The sequence below is a fragment of the Hyperolius riggenbachi genome, chromosome 11 (genome assembly GCF_040937935.1).
Source record: "Hyperolius riggenbachi isolate aHypRig1 chromosome 11, aHypRig1.pri, whole genome shotgun sequence".
NCBI lineage: Eukaryota > Metazoa > Chordata > Amphibia > Anura > Hyperoliidae > Hyperolius > Hyperolius riggenbachi.
This window is the reverse complement of record NC_090656.1, coordinates 127,298,772-127,314,658: the sequence shown is the minus strand read 5'-3', so window position 1 is coordinate 127,314,658 and position 15,887 is coordinate 127,298,772. Positions and strand designations below refer to the sequence as shown.

General features: G+C 39.0%; 1 long non-coding RNA gene across 3 annotated transcripts in view; it reads left to right on the top strand.

The window, feature by feature from the left end:
• The window catches only part of LOC137538716 (uncharacterized), a 793,867-nt gene that overhangs the window by 218,515 nt on the left and 559,465 nt on the right, over positions 1–15,887 (top strand). The window lies entirely within an intron of this gene.

The following is a 15,887-nucleotide window of genomic DNA, read 5'->3' as shown; positions in this document are numbered from 1 at the left end:
ATTGCACTCTATTCAGCCATGTGCTCCTTTATATGGAGACCTGAGCGCTGTATGCTGAAATGAGAACTTCAGGATAGGGTAAACTGAAGTAATCCTCTTACTTGTATCAGTCACTGTAATTAATATTTCATTATTATTTTTCTATAAGCTGCTTTGACAAATTGCTGAAAATAGCATTTATGCCATTGAAAACACTGACTGTTATGGAGTGTGTTTAAATAACATGTTTGCACCTCCTGCTGTGTTAAGAATAAGCAGCTCTCTGAGTCAGAACTCGGCCATTCTGTTATGTGAAAAGATAACAGAATTGTCTTAAGATTATTATAAACTTGAATAATGTTTTTAATGTGTGATCAGTTTTTCCAGTTGTAATAACATTATTTGCAGAACTGTCTGAAGATGATGAGTTAAACATTTTTGGAAATTGTATTGCTTTCTTGGTTCCTCATCTGTGAGAAATCTCATCAATTCCTGGCTAAACAGGAAGAGGTGAAGTCAATTCAAGAGTGGCAGGCAAAGTAACAAAACATTTTTTTATAGAATGTTGGAAAGTTAACATCCCAGACTGCCAGCATGGTGGTGTAGTGGTTAGCACTCTTGCTCAAGTTTCCTCCCACATCCCTAATACATACAGATAAGTTAATTGGCTTCCCCCTTATTTGGCCCTAAAGTACGATACAAACACTACACGATACATACAAAGACATTTGATTATGGTAAGAATTACATCGTGAGCCCCTCTGAAGGACAGTTAAGTGACAAGACAATATACTCTGCGCTATATAAATACTATGTCAGCGGTATATAAATACTAAATAATAGTAATAGTTTGTTTATTTTGCTGGTCCTCACTTCCTGTCCTTGGGGCTTTAAGATGTCATATTAAAACCATTGACGCTTCAGGATGGGCCTAAAAAAAGGAGTACAGAGTACCCAGACGGCTCATGGTGACCCAGAACCACTAGGAAAGTATAGGGGACTAAAAGAGACCAAAAAGCCCTCCTACTAAAAAGCAACGCTCAGTGTAATTTGTCTTCTTTAACCACTTAAGCACCACAGGCTTACACGCCCCCCTAGTGACCAGGCTATTTTTTACAATGCAGTGCTCTGCAGCTTTAACAGCTCGCGGCAGAGCCATACAACTTACCACACAAATGAATCTCCCCTCCTTTTCTGCCCACCAACAAAGCTTTTTGTTGGTGGGCTCTGATCGCTGCTGCAGGCTTTTTTTTTTCATTCATTTTTTTTAAAATAAATTTGACTTCCCTCTCCCTCTGATGGCCAATCAGGGCGACCCTCTCTCATAGGCATCAGCCTATGAGAGGGGATCGCGTTCAGAGCCGCTCCAGGGAACAGCCAAGTGACAGGGCTGTCCCCAGTACAGCTCTGCAGTAGATCACAGCACTGTACAAAGTAAATAAAAGGCCGTTTCTTTTGTATACAGTCTGCTAGCGACAATCGCCGCTGGCAGACTGTTGACAGAGCTCCCCTGGGTTAGTCTACATATACAATGGTAATGAAATATTAATCTACATCTAGTTTACATATACAATGGTAATGAAATATTAATTACAGTGACTGATACAAGTAAAAGGATTACTTCAGTTTAACATATCCTGAAGTTCTCATTTCAGCAGACAGCGCTCTGATCTGCTGAAGACTAACGGAGCTCCGCTCCGTCACTCAAGCGGGGATGCGCATGCAACCGCACGCTCGATCCTCGCTAATCTCCTCCCCCAGGACTTGACGCTTTTCTGTGTTAGGCAGTCCTGGGGGAACCACTCTGCGGTCGTCAATCGTCATCACGCAGTCCTAGAATGGTTAAAGGACCACTATTGCAAAAAATTGTGAAATTTAAAATATGTGTAACCATATACAAATAAGAAGTATTTTTCTTCCACAGTAAACTGATCCATAAATTACTTTTCTCTTATCTCGCTGTCATTTTCAGTAGTCAGTATAAATCTGACAGAACCAACAGGTTTTGGACTAGTCCTCCTCTTCATGGGGGGTTCGCAGCATGGCCTTTATTGTTAATAAAGACACTCTCTGAAAAGGATTTATACATTGATGCTGGCCAGCCAACGTGCTCACTGCACACTTTTTTGGCAGTTGGACAGAGCAACCACCATTCTCTAAGTGCTTTTGAAGATAAACAAAACCCTGATATTCCTCTATGAGGAGATGGGCTAGTCGAAATCCTGTCAGTTCTGTCAGATTTCTACTAACTACTGAAAGTGACGGCAACATAGGAGAAAAGTAATTTATGGCTCATTTTACTCTGGAAGAAACGTATTTCTTATTTGTATGTGTTTACATGTATTTTAAATTTGATGATTTTTGCAGTAGTGGCCCTTTTAATAGAAGGTATTTTTGATAATTCCAATTAAGTGGGCAACTGTGGTTTCCCATGATGCATCACTCTTGAATATGCAAATTATCGCTTTATGCCCCTGAAGCCAGGCTCACATAGAACCACTGGTGTATAGCAAGCCTATAGCTTATACATTGTACAGAGCTACATCAATCCAACATACATACAACCTGTTTCTGACTTTCTTGTCCTCATCAGTGCATGGTATGGATTGATATGGCTCTATGAGATGGGGCTTTGACCAGTACAATAGAATACCCCGAGAGCTCATTGTAACCCAAAACCACTAGGAAGGTATAGGGGGCTTAAAAAAATGAAAACGTTCTGAATTATCACATATAGTTTAGTTTTTGTAAGAAGGTAAATTACACTCAGCATTGGATTTTTAGTAGGAGGGCTGCCCACTAGCAGTGTTTTTTGCCAGCGTTTTGCATTTTGAAAACGCTCTCCCATTAACTTGAATGAAAATTGCGGTAAAATCACAAAATTGTTGCAAATTATGTTACTTTGATATTTTTTTTTTTAAAGCCCTCATTGTTGACTATGTAGACTAACCCATTCTGATTCTTCTGTTATGGTGAGAAGAAGTAGTAGTTGGTAGAAAACACAGGAATCAAGGAATGATTATTTATCCATCCAAAATCTTTGTGCATGACATACTTTTTGATCCTCACTTTTGAGATTCTGCTAATGATCCCATCATTGTGCCATCATTGTAATTAAATGCACTGTGCTGTTATCAGACCTCCTTCATTTGTTGCATTGTTGTTGTGAATTGTTCATTTGCTAATGACAGCAATCTAGCCTCTGTACAAAGCTTAAAGGACAACTGAACTGAGATGGCTATGGAGTCTGCCATATTTATTTCCTTTTAAGCAATGCCAGTTACCTGGCTATCTTGCTGATCATCTGTCTCTAATACTTTTAACCATAAGCTGAGAACAATAATTTGCAGATCTGACAAGGTTAGCCACATGCTTGTCTCTGCAACTGGCATTGTTTAAAAGGAAATAAATATGGCAGCCTCCATATTCTGAATACAATGGAAGGAGTCTGTGGGAGTTTAATGGGGACAAATGTTCAGAAGTAAAGGCAGTCACATTGCTTAGCATATAAAAACCATTCTTTATTTTAACACATTTACAATCACCAAAAAACCTACATATATAAAAAAGATAAAATAATCTGGAAGATCCAGATCAAAGATTTCAGTACAATTTAATCCACATCATATAATTAAGGGAAGTTGCCAATCTTCATTGGACATTTTTCGCTATCTGAATAATTAGGACCATAAATGTCTCATACAATAATTTGAAATTAAGAAGTGAAAGTAAGTACATCAAGACCGAGCATATAGCTTGACGTGTTTTGTGAAGAACAAGGCTTCACTTCCTCAGGAGTTGTTCATCTCTTGATTAGCATATCATCATCTCCTAAAAAATAAAAATACAGCTTTATCAGTTCTGGATACAAGTAGTCCCAAACGGATCAGGGTCCGCCATGAACCAGGGTAGGAAAGGATGGGAGGGGAAGGACAAGGAGGAAAGAAAGGGGGGGGGGGGGGAGATTAGAAATTGGAAGGGAGGGAAAGAAAGAGGGGAAGCAGGGATAAAGATGAGCTCCCAGTGTATAAATAAAAGTGCATAGGATTACCATTCTGAAGGTTATGTGATTTATATTTCATCACCTCTGTAATTGTTAGTGCCCAATTAGGTGTCACAGAATAGTCAAGATCACACATATTGTGCTTATATAGCATGCATAATAGAACATCTCGCCAATCACAGTTCCAAGCTAGTGATCTACACCACAGTGTCCCGATAACATAGTCAGACATCGCCTCTAACCACAATCACATGCCAGTGGTGTGACACCTACCATTTCAGAAGCCTACAAACAAAAATATAGTTATTCAAAATCCTTGTTTATACCAGGGCTGTGGAGTCAGAGTCGTGGAGTCAGTCGGAACAATTTTGGGTACCTGGAGATTTTTTTTTGAACCAAATTTTTTTTTTAACCAAATCCATAGCCTTTGTACAAATTAGACTAAGGAGTCGAAGTTGAGGAGTCGGCGTTGCAGCAATTTTGGTGTCAGTCGGATGATTTTTTTTACTGACTCCACAGCCCTGGTTTATACACAGTGATAGGTTAGAGTGTCCTATACATCATCATTCGCTTAAAGAGACACTGAAGCGCAAAAAAATATATGATATAATGAATTGGTTGTGTTCTATGAATAATTACTAGAAGTTTAGCAGCAAAGAAAATATTCTCATATTTTTATTTTCAAGTATATAGTGTTTTTTCTAACATTGCATGATTCTCTAATATGTGCAGATTACACAACACTCAGCATTCAAAATGATTCTTTCAGAGCAGTCTGTGAACTAATGACCTCTCCTCTGCCAGAGGAAAAGTAAATAGTTAACTAACAGTTGAGATAATAAAAGTCAGAAAACGGCCCTCTCCACGACTTTTGAAAGTCGTAGAGATAATGGCTTTTTTGCATAGAGATAACAACTGGAGTTTCTTAACTCTTCCTGTACTGGAAACAATTAGACTGATGTATCTGATCTTAATGTTTTATTTCTTAGCTGTACTACACATACAAATCATAATATCATAGTTTTTTTTTCGCTTCAGTGTCTCTTTAAATTGATAGGCATCCACCTATTAACAAACAGCCATGTGAACAATTTATCAGTATCAAGATGCCGCTGTATATGGGGACAATTGGCCTTTAAATGCCAAAAACATATATATATATATATATATATATATATGCATATATGGCCTCCATCAAATGGCAAGACCATATAGTTTGGTTTAGATCAGTGTGTAGAGAAGAATCTGTGCAGGGTTCTCGTCCTATATACTGCTATCTGCTTGTAGTTGCAACTAACAGATTGAAAAACAGTCCAAATGTGTGGTAAAGCAATAATAGATGATGGCACCTACAGGCAGAACATATAAAAGCACTAGTGTGATACATGCACATAGTATTAATGCGCAATGTGGCACATAAGACAGTGCTGGCCACCTCCATATTCTTCTCACTTCAGTTGTCCTTTAAGGGTACATACACACTTTATCCATTGCATTGCAGAAACATTCTACTTGTTAACTCACTGACCATACAATTATATGGAAAGAAACAGTAGTAGGCAGCACCCAACCATCGAAGTGTGACATGCTCCAGTCGTCCTCCCTCTGCCTCCAGCAACAACAATGGAAATGCGAAGAGAAGAGACCCAGCACCGTCTTCAGTAGTATTCAAGGTCTTTTATTAAGGCATCAATGTCATTACTGCAGATAGGGCAAGCTAAGACGACGTTTCGAAAGGAGCCTCCTCTCTTTATCAAGCCAATATGCCCTCTGAAGAAATGCAATCCAAAGCAGCCTTAAATATTAGTTGCTCCACATGGGAGCCAGTCAGAATGACCAGAACGCCCTGTTGCCGATCAATCACACTGGACACCTAAACTAAAACACACCCCTTACAGTAGGACCTTATGGGAAACTTAATCTTCTAAATTGCTCCAATCACCTCGCAGAGGCCAACGATACGCCGACCAATAGGTACAGGGAATGTGCAAAATCAAAAAAATGTCAGACGCATGAAGTATGCGTAAATACGCGATAAAAATACGCATGTGGAAAATAAGGCGTACGCTTTCCACATGTAAAAATGTAAGCATCTACACCCGGAATAGCCAATCGTCTTCACCACAGACTTACCAATCAAAAATTATGTTTATTCATAAACCTACTTCATTGACCTAAGTGATGGGATCAGGGATGCCAATTTCGGTCTTCGATATGTTTTTTTCCACGTTACCGGTTTATATCTCATTTGAGATATTCTTAGAGGGGGCAGAGGATCATGGTATAGGGCTCCAAGTAATGTGAGGAATACCTGTCTGTATAGGCTATAAAAGGTTAATAAAACCAAAGCAAAACCTGCAGGATCTTTTATTTACATTCTCTGACAAAAAAATCAGGTTGCGGTTTTAAAAACATGTCTACAGATCAGCCTCTCCTGCTGTTAAACAGAGAAGCCCTGTTGTCATTGCTGGCAACGGGAATCACTTTGTGACCTATTGAATTGCCACCATGGGCTACTTGCTTGCACGGTTTGTGGCTGATTTTTGTTTAGTAAATTGGCATCACCAGTTTTTGGCTACCTTAGGTTTTCTTTAGTCTACTGAATCTCCCTCTGAGTTGTTTTCCATAGCTTGCTTCTAATGAGGTCAGCAGTACTTATTTACTCTTGTGTTCATGAAAAGAATCAGTTTATGCTGGAATATGAATAGATTAGTGCCTCTTATACAAATCTAGATGCTCCAAAGGTTTGACCTTGTCAACTGAGTGTTTATGTACTTTATAACTATATACTGAGATGTTGTTTGTTCTCTTCTTTTCAAACTGATGTTTGTTTTTTATTGTTCCTGTTTTCTCCCAGGAAGCTTTAAATGTAATATTTCAAAATTGTTCTGCTTGGGCTTGTGTTGCAAAATGGAAGGAATGACTTTCCTTTTAATGATATTGCCGTCCGTGGACTCTTGCTTGTGCGCTTAGCAGCAGAAAACAATTACTCACAAGCTATTTAGAAGTTCCTATTTCGGATGCATCTGACCCCTTCCGCTCAGCACTCAGACGTTAAACGGGTGATGAACTCTCTCTCTATTCTGTCCATCCTCTTTGAAAATCACACTTCCATCTTTGCTGGCTGACTATCTTCAGGACTACAGTCAGAATCTTATTTACTCTGTAGTCTGTCTCCCTGCATCTATATTGGGAAGTGTCCCTGGATTTTTTTAAAGGTAGGAAAAACTTGCTGGTAATGTGCCAGGTAGATGGATTACTCATAATAAATTAAACTATTTTATCTTGGATGATCCTGTATAGTGTTTCAGTTGTCTTAGATGAACATTTGGCAGTTAAATAAATTTAGGCACCCACTTCCACTAATGACATTGAAAAAAAGCATGACCTTTTTAATGTTTAGCTTTATTTGCTACATATGTACAGTACAAATGTACTGTACATAATACAGTACATTTTTATAAAAATAATGTTTGCATTGTAAGTTTAATGCATGAACGGATATGGGGAGGGATGATATGGACTTACCTGCGGTTGGTTTACTTTATTTGGCCTGTAGTTTTTAAAGTATCAAAGTGGACCTATTAAGTCACATGAAAACCAATTATAGTTACATAGTTACATAGTTACATAGTTATTTTGGTTGAAAAAAGACATACGTCCATCGAGTTCAACCAGTACAAAGTACAACACCAGCCTGCTCCCTCACATATCCCTGTTGATCCAGAGGAAGGCGAAAAAACCCCCACAAGGCATGGTCCAATTAGCCCCAAAAGGGAAAAATTCCTTCCCGACTCCAGATGGCAATCAGATAAAATCCCTGGATCAACATCATTAGGCATAACCTAGTAATTGTAGCCATGGATGTCTTTCAACGCAAGGAAATCATCTAAGCCCCCTTTAAATGCAGGTATAGAGTTTGCCATAACGACTTCCTGTGGCAATGCATTCCACATCTTAATCACTTTTACTGTGAAGAACCCTTTCCTAAATAAATGGCTAAAACGTTTTTCCTCCATGCGCAGATCATGTCCTCTAGTCCTTTGAGAAGGCCTAGGGACAAAAAGCTCATCCGCCAAGCTATTATATTGCCCTCTGATGTATTTATACATGTTAATTAGATCTCCTCTAAGGCGTCTTTTCTCTAGACTAAATAAACCCAGTTTATCTAACCTTTCTTGGTAAGCGAGACCTTCCATCCCACGTATCAATTTTGTAGCTCGTCTCTGCACCTGCTCTAAAACTGCAATATATTTTTTGTAATGTGGTGCCCAGAACTGAATTCCATATTCCAGATGTGGCCTTACTAGAGAGTTAAACAGGGGCAATATTATGCTAGCATCTCGAGTTTATATTTCCCTTTTAATGCATCCCAAAATTTTGTTCGCTTTAGCTGCAGCGGCTTGGCATTGAGTACGATTATTTAACTTGTTGTCGATGAGTACTCCGAAGTCCTTCTCCAAGTTTGATGTCCCCAACTGTATCCCATTTATTTTGTATGGTGCTAGACCATTGGTACAACCAAAATGCATGACTTTACATTTGTCAACATTGAATTTCATCTGCCATGTATGTGCCCATATAGCCAGCCTATCCAGATCCTGTTGCAATATGACACTATCTTCCTGAGAGTTGGTGATTCTGCACAATTTTGTATCATCTGCAAAAATAGCAACATTGCTCACTACTGCATCTACTAGGTCATTAATAAATAAATTGAAGAGCACTGGACCCAGTACAGACCCCTGTGGGACCCCACTGCTAACAGTCTCCCATTTTGAGTACGATCCATTGACCATAACTCTTTGTTTTCTGTCCATTAGCCAGTTCCCTATCCATGCACACAAACTCTTCCCCAGTCCTTGCATCCTCAACTTTAGCACCAGACGTCTGTGGGGAACAGTGTCGAAGGCCTTTGCAAAGTCCAAGTATATCACATCTACAGCATTCCCAATATCCATATTAGCATTCACTACCTCATAAAAGCTGAGCATGTTAGTCAAACAGGGACCTGTCTTTAGTAAACCCATGTTGATGCTGAGAAATAAGATTATTTTCTACTATGAAGTCATGTATAGTATCTCTTAGTAACCCCTCAAATAGTTTGCAAACAACTGATGTTAAGCTTACAGGTCTATAATTTCCTGGATCTGATTTTTTGCCCTTCTTAAATAATGGGAAAACGTGGGCTGTACGCCAATCCACTGGGACTCTGCCAGTAGCAAGAGAGTCACAAAAGATAAGATAAAGGATTTTAGCTATAACTGAACTTAATTCCCTTAGGACCCGAGGATGCATGCCATCCGGGCCAGGTGCCTTGTCTATTTTTAATTTATTTAGTCTTGCCTTTACTTCTTCCTGCGTTAAGTATTGAATATTACAGTTAGAAGATTGAGACTCTTCTGCCTCTGTAATTTGCAACAGTGCTGTTTCCTTTGTGAAGACAGAAGCAAAGAAAGCATTTAATAACTCTGCCTTACCTTGGTCATCCACCATTGAGTTCCCACCCTCATCCTTTAGGAGTCCTATACAGTCAACCTTTCTTTTTTTAGAGTTGATGTACTTGTAAAACTTTTTTGGGTTAGATTTGATATCCCTAGCGATTTGATTTTCAGCTTCGATCTTTGCCAGCCTAATTTCTTTTTTATAATTTTTATTGCACTCCTTATAATTGCTTAGTGCAGCCTCGGTACCCTCCTTTTTTAGGACTTTATAGGCATTCCTTTTCCTCTTTATTTTATCCCTAACCTTTCTATTCATCCATAGAGGCCTATAGTGCGTGTGATACAATTAAACTTTATAAATACACTTTCCTTTCAGTATTTAGAAAAAAAAAATCCTATGTTGAACCAAGAACCCCACTTTCCACTAGCGGCAATTGCGATGCTGAATTACAAAATCGCTAATTGCTAGTGATTTTAACATAGGAATCGCGGTAGGTAATTTCCACTACCGCGATTCGTTTTTTAATTAATCGCGATCGCGCCGCGGAGCGATTTTTGCCGCGATTTTGCTATGCAGTGCACTGCATAGCAAAATCGCAAATGCCGGGACATTTTTTTACTTTGCTGAATCGCAGTCGCTAGCGTTTTGCGCTAACGCTAGTGATTGCTAGTGGAAAAGGCCCCTATGTTTTCTCTGTAGTTGTGCCCATCTTGTCATTTATTGCTACTGTGTAACATTAATATTATTGTTTTTGCTGTTTTACATTTCGTTCGGCTCGCGTGTCTGTCCAAGTTGGGCTTTTTTGAGGCGTCTCATTCATTGTCCATGCGGGAGGGAGGGGCGTTTTTGAAAACCGCACGCAGGCGAAAAAAGCCACAACCGCCTGCAGTGTAAACAAGCCCTGAAAGTGTACCCGAGGTGATATGTTACATGATGAGATAAACATGTGTATGGCTGTTTTACTTGTTTTTCTTTGCTGCCTGAAATTGTTCATTTGTGGGCATGGCATAATTTAACTTTATCAGTTAGCCATTAAAAGGTATTAGTTTTACAAGACTTTGTTTTTTTTACCTGCATCATTTTTTGGGCTAACCCAAAGTACAGAAACATTTTTACTACTATGGCCATGGAAGTGACAGCTTCTGTCTCGTCAGTACATTGTTAGAATATAGTACACATCACTGATAAGCATATTACAGCAATACAAGTTTTCCTAGCAGTATACAACTTTGGAGAGCAGAAGGAGATAGAAAAAAGTCAATAGTTCATGTATTTTCATTTAGGGACACTTAATAGAGTGCCATTGAGCAGAGACAACAAAACATTCAATCTACTTTGTAAATGTTTAAATATAAAATAAAGCCATGGGATATCTAAAAAAGGTAATTTTTAGGCGTAGGAGGATAAATACAAGTGTTTATCTCAGTTGGCTGATGGTGTAATGGTTAAGGGCTCTGCCTCTGACACAGGAGACCAGGGTTTGAATCTCGGCTCTGCCTGTTCAGTAAGCCAGCACTAATTCTGTAGGAGACCTTTGGCAAGTCTCCCTTACACTGCTACTGCCGTAGAGCGCGTCCTAGTGGCTGCTGCTCTGGCGCTTTGAGTCCGCAAGGAGAAAAGCGCAATATAAATGTTATTTGTCTTGTCTTTTTGTCTATCAGTGGATTTTCATCTTGGGGTCACTTTAAAGAATTTTGTGAACATACATGTCATCCCAGCTTAAAGCAAGCTGCCATCAATGTTGGGAGAATTTGTATTACTGCAATAATCTGTTTCAAATCTTTTCTAGATTTATATATAACTATATTTCAGGGTACAAGAAATGTATTATTTATTTATTTATTAGAAACTCCATTTTTTTGTATGTGGCCAGAGGAAGGTTCTCTTTGCAGTTGAGATTCTCAAGGTAATGGATTTTTATTGGTTTTACTTCCCCTGAATCCCTAGTCTTTTTAAGTTACTAGTTTCTTTATTTTGCCTCCTTTATAAAGGAGGGAACAATATACACTCTACTTCAAGTCAACACTTGCAGAGAGTACAGATTCCCTTTTCAGAAATGTCATGATTACCAGTCGTGCATGGAGTATAAAATAACATGCATTCATTTACACTTTTTTTGACTGCTCACACCTCATGTATGAAAAGTGTTCTGACGGAATAAAGTTTCGGTTTACCACAGCATTCAGATGGTACTGGTAGCCGTATGTTGCCATGAAAACCAAAACTATTTTTTATTGCTATCTCTAAAGAATACTTTGGGCCCAACGCTCCACTTAAGGATTGGGTGACGCTCATACACAGGGAACTGATTTTGATTAAAAATGTATATAAAAAGAAAATGTCATAAAAAGTTTAGGGAAGTTTGGAGATGCTGGATTTCTTTTTATAAATTGAAGCTTAATGACAAACTGGCTAGCAAACAATAGTTAAACTCAGGGCCAAGAGGGGGCCAATCAGGGAGGATGTAGACAGACCAAAGACATCTATTTATAAGTTGATTGTTGTTACATTTTGAATATACATTAATATAATTTTGTAACTACTAGTGTTTTATAATATCGAATGACTGTTCAGAAGGCTGCTGTGGCTATGTTTTGCTGCCTTTTGTACTGTAATTTTTTTCTTGTGAAAAACCACAATAAAAAATATTCTTGAAAAAAAATGCTTTGGGCATCAGAAGAGTAAAATGCATGTACTTGTGTTTTGAACACATGCGTAGTTTTGTTCACCTGAAGACAAAAACCCTGTGCAAATATCTGCTGAGCAGGATATATTGATCTATTGGGGGAAAGGAACAAGTGGAAGGCAGCAAATTGCAGTTTAAAAAAAATGCAACACATTTTACAAAGGTCAAATGATCGGACACCAGCCACACAGCTCTTTAGAGTGTGTAAGGGTTGGGGGACAGGTGTACAGGTGTCTGCATGTCCACATATCATGTAGACACCTGTACACATTTTCCAAAGGTGTCGATCGATTATGACTGATGTGTATAAGGACACCTAGGAGCCTGAGCACACTTATGGTCTTAGGCAACGTTCATGATGATGCCTTCCAGTGCGGTGTAACTGCTTTGTAACAGCGATGCAGCACCTAAGTCACGTTAATAGTGCGGCGGGAGTATTGCGATGCATACTTTACATTGACTGTATGCTTCACTGTACCCTACACGTAGAGCATGATGTGCAGCACCACTTTTCCGATATGTTGTGTTCTGCTGTCACAGGGAACACAACGCATTGACCACTGTGAATGTAGCCTGACTATGCAAAACACAAGGAAGTGCAATTTACAGAAATGCTCAGCATCTGCATTGCTCAGAGTTGCAGTGCTTGTTGCCCCTTTCAATCCTAATGAATAGGACAGCAGTATGTTGCTCACACAAATACATGCAGAAGTACGTTCTTGGAACGCACTGCTGCACAGCTCATTCGTATGCCCATCAGCCAGTACTGTCTGTGCATTGCATATCACACACTGACTGACTCTCATTGATGAAATCTTCTCCGCAACGGGCAAGTGTGCTGAGGCCAGGAGAGTTGTTACGCAGACTCCTGACTTAGAGTACCGAAACTAACGTGACATGATGAGATAAACATATCTATGTACAGCGTCATTCCTGCATATAACTAGGCTGTGTTCCTTTATTTTCTTTTTTCTCTCTAAAAGCGTTAAAAATTCAGGTATGCTAGTGTCAACTTTTCTCTAGTGGTGCTATAGCTGTAAGCCTCTCTGATAAGGAATTACAACCATAAAGCTCTTTCCTGGCAGAGAACAGCTTCTAAATGCAAGGAATAGATTAAAAAAAAACAATTGTTCATAGCATTGGACTCTGAACTGTATCATACTGTGTGAAACGTGTCATCCAGCAGAAACCTTTTAAACAGAAAATAAAACTTTTTTTTGGATAGATCAGTTTATTGGGAAACAAGTTATCACAGAGTGTACAGATGTAAATCACTTGAAGGCCAATGGCATCTTACAAAAACAGCAAAGCATGATTATAAAATTAACATTTAGTTGCCATGATTTTTATATTGGAATAGGTGAATAAGGGGGTTGGGGGTGGGGGGCAAGGTGGATATAGTTGGAGGGAGACAGGGGTAGGGTAGGTAAGTAAACATGATAAATGGTATACTTGCCCCTTAAACTATGGTAGAATAAGTATCTAAGCATGTGATAACCTTATCGATAAAACTGTGAGATTTTAAAAAGAATTTTTAGGAGCAGGAGGCTAAATATCATTGTTTCTCTCGTCAGTTTATTTTCAGTTCAAGTTCCCTTTACCTCTGTATAATTCCTGGTTGAATAGAGATTGAATAAGCATTTTACCCCATCTGCTTATTTTATTTTAGATTTTCAGAAACTGATGGCAATATCCCTGTCAAAATTCCTGAATATTGAAAAAATGAATTGGTGTAAAATGGCAGCTTTTATTCAGTGATACATTACACTTTAGACCTTTACCTCTTAGGTATTAAGCTTCAGTGCCGTGTGATTTCACTATCTGGCCGGAAAAAAAATGGAGTCAAGCAATCCGAGCCTTTTGTCTTGGCTAAGTGTGGTGCTGTTCCGATACCTTTCCTACAACCCTCCTATATACATCCCTGAATCCCCCCTCACCAGGAGACTAGGCCAGTAAATCAGAGGTGGTGGGCTCGGGGAGGGGTGACCACAGCAGTGGTAGTTAAAGGACACCTGACGTGAGATTGATATGGAGGCTGCTATATTTATTTCCTTTTAAAAAATACCAGATGCCTGGTGTCCTGCTGATCGTTCATGCGACAGTAATGCCTCAATCACCCACCTGAAACAAGCATGCAACACATCCAGTCAAATTTCTGATCTGCATGCTTGTTCAGGGTCTAGGTAAGATGATCAGCAGGACAGCTAGGCAATATGTATTGTTTAAAAATAAAATAAATATGCAACCTCCGTAATCCACTAACATAAGGGCCGTCGGAGTCACGAAATTAGAAATAAAATACTTGCAAAGTAGCCACTTGGAACATTGTTTTGTCATTGACCTGAAGAAGTGGCTGACAACCTCGAAATGCGCGGTCTTATCTTTGTTTTGTCCATTAAACTTATCAGTCTTTTAAGTTTAGCGGATTCATCAGGAGAGGTAAGCCTTTTACAGTATTTTATTTCCAATTGGGCGCTTCCTACCTTCCCTTATGTTATAAGATTGGAAGGTGGTTGTGTTTTTATTTTAGTACTTTTAGAACTAACCTTCCCGACCCAGGAGCACAACCTCTGGGGTTACAGCGTTATTCCAAGCAAGGGTGTAAAGAATCCCCCACATAGTAGAAACCCCAAAAATGTGAGTACCCCTTTTACTCTGTATATGAACTTGTTTGGTGCACTTGAAGTCCTCACTGGTGGCTCCTGGTTGTTCTCTTTATATTTCCTCATTCCCTGGATCTCCTTGTACCATCTCTATATCCCACTCACTTCAGATGTCCTTTAAGAATTGAGGGGGGTCGGCAAACATACAAATAAAACAAAAGTGTGGATGGGCATTAATGCCCGAGATAAATCATCATTTGAATATTATATTACACATCACTTTGAAAAGCTATACATATGCTGTATGTGTAAAGTCGCTCCATTTATTGAGTTGGTATACCAAAGTTTAGGCTGTCTTCTTTGTAAGAGAGGATGATTTGTGTTTCGTTTGCTGCTCTTCATATGGTTCCAGATGTACTTCTGTTTTAATGTGTACTTTGTTTTTTTCGCTTATGTTTATGCCCTATACTGTAATTGTATATAATCATTTAGGATTATGAAAGAGTTCAGTGTAATGTAATTATCGTGAGCATATAATTTCCTACCCATCTGTGATATTTTGGCTATGGTAGCATTAAATACTTTCCTTACATTTTATAGTTCCTTCAAAGTGGCATTTTCATCTGATATAGCTCACATCTTCCCTCTTAGCTTTCATCTTCTTCCAGATTTCAAGACAATGGAAAAACACCAGCAGACGGTGTCTGAGCATAGCACAGAGTCAAGGGCACACATACACTTACAACTACTGGATTGATTGAATAACTGTACAGTGGATTTGTCCTAGCAGTCCCGTAACTAGCCACTTGACTCGACAGTGTTGTATAGTTAAATACAACTCTCCAAGAAACAACAAGCAGGATTAATTGAAGTGTCTGTGGGTGAGATCTCTCCATGAACTTATACACTGTCCTGCTTTACAATGCTGACTATTTGCTTGCCATAAGTGCCTAATGCTGGGTACACACGATGCGTTTTTTTTCAGTCGATTTGCCGTCCAATCGATTTCCGATTCGATTTTCTGATCGATTTCCGATTCAATCCTGGTATCTTTTCTTATCTATTTCCACTTACTTCTATGAGAAATCGATCAGACAAACGATCGAAAATAAGATTGGACATGCCGGAAATTATCTATCGAACCATCTATCTAACACAAAATTGTATGGTG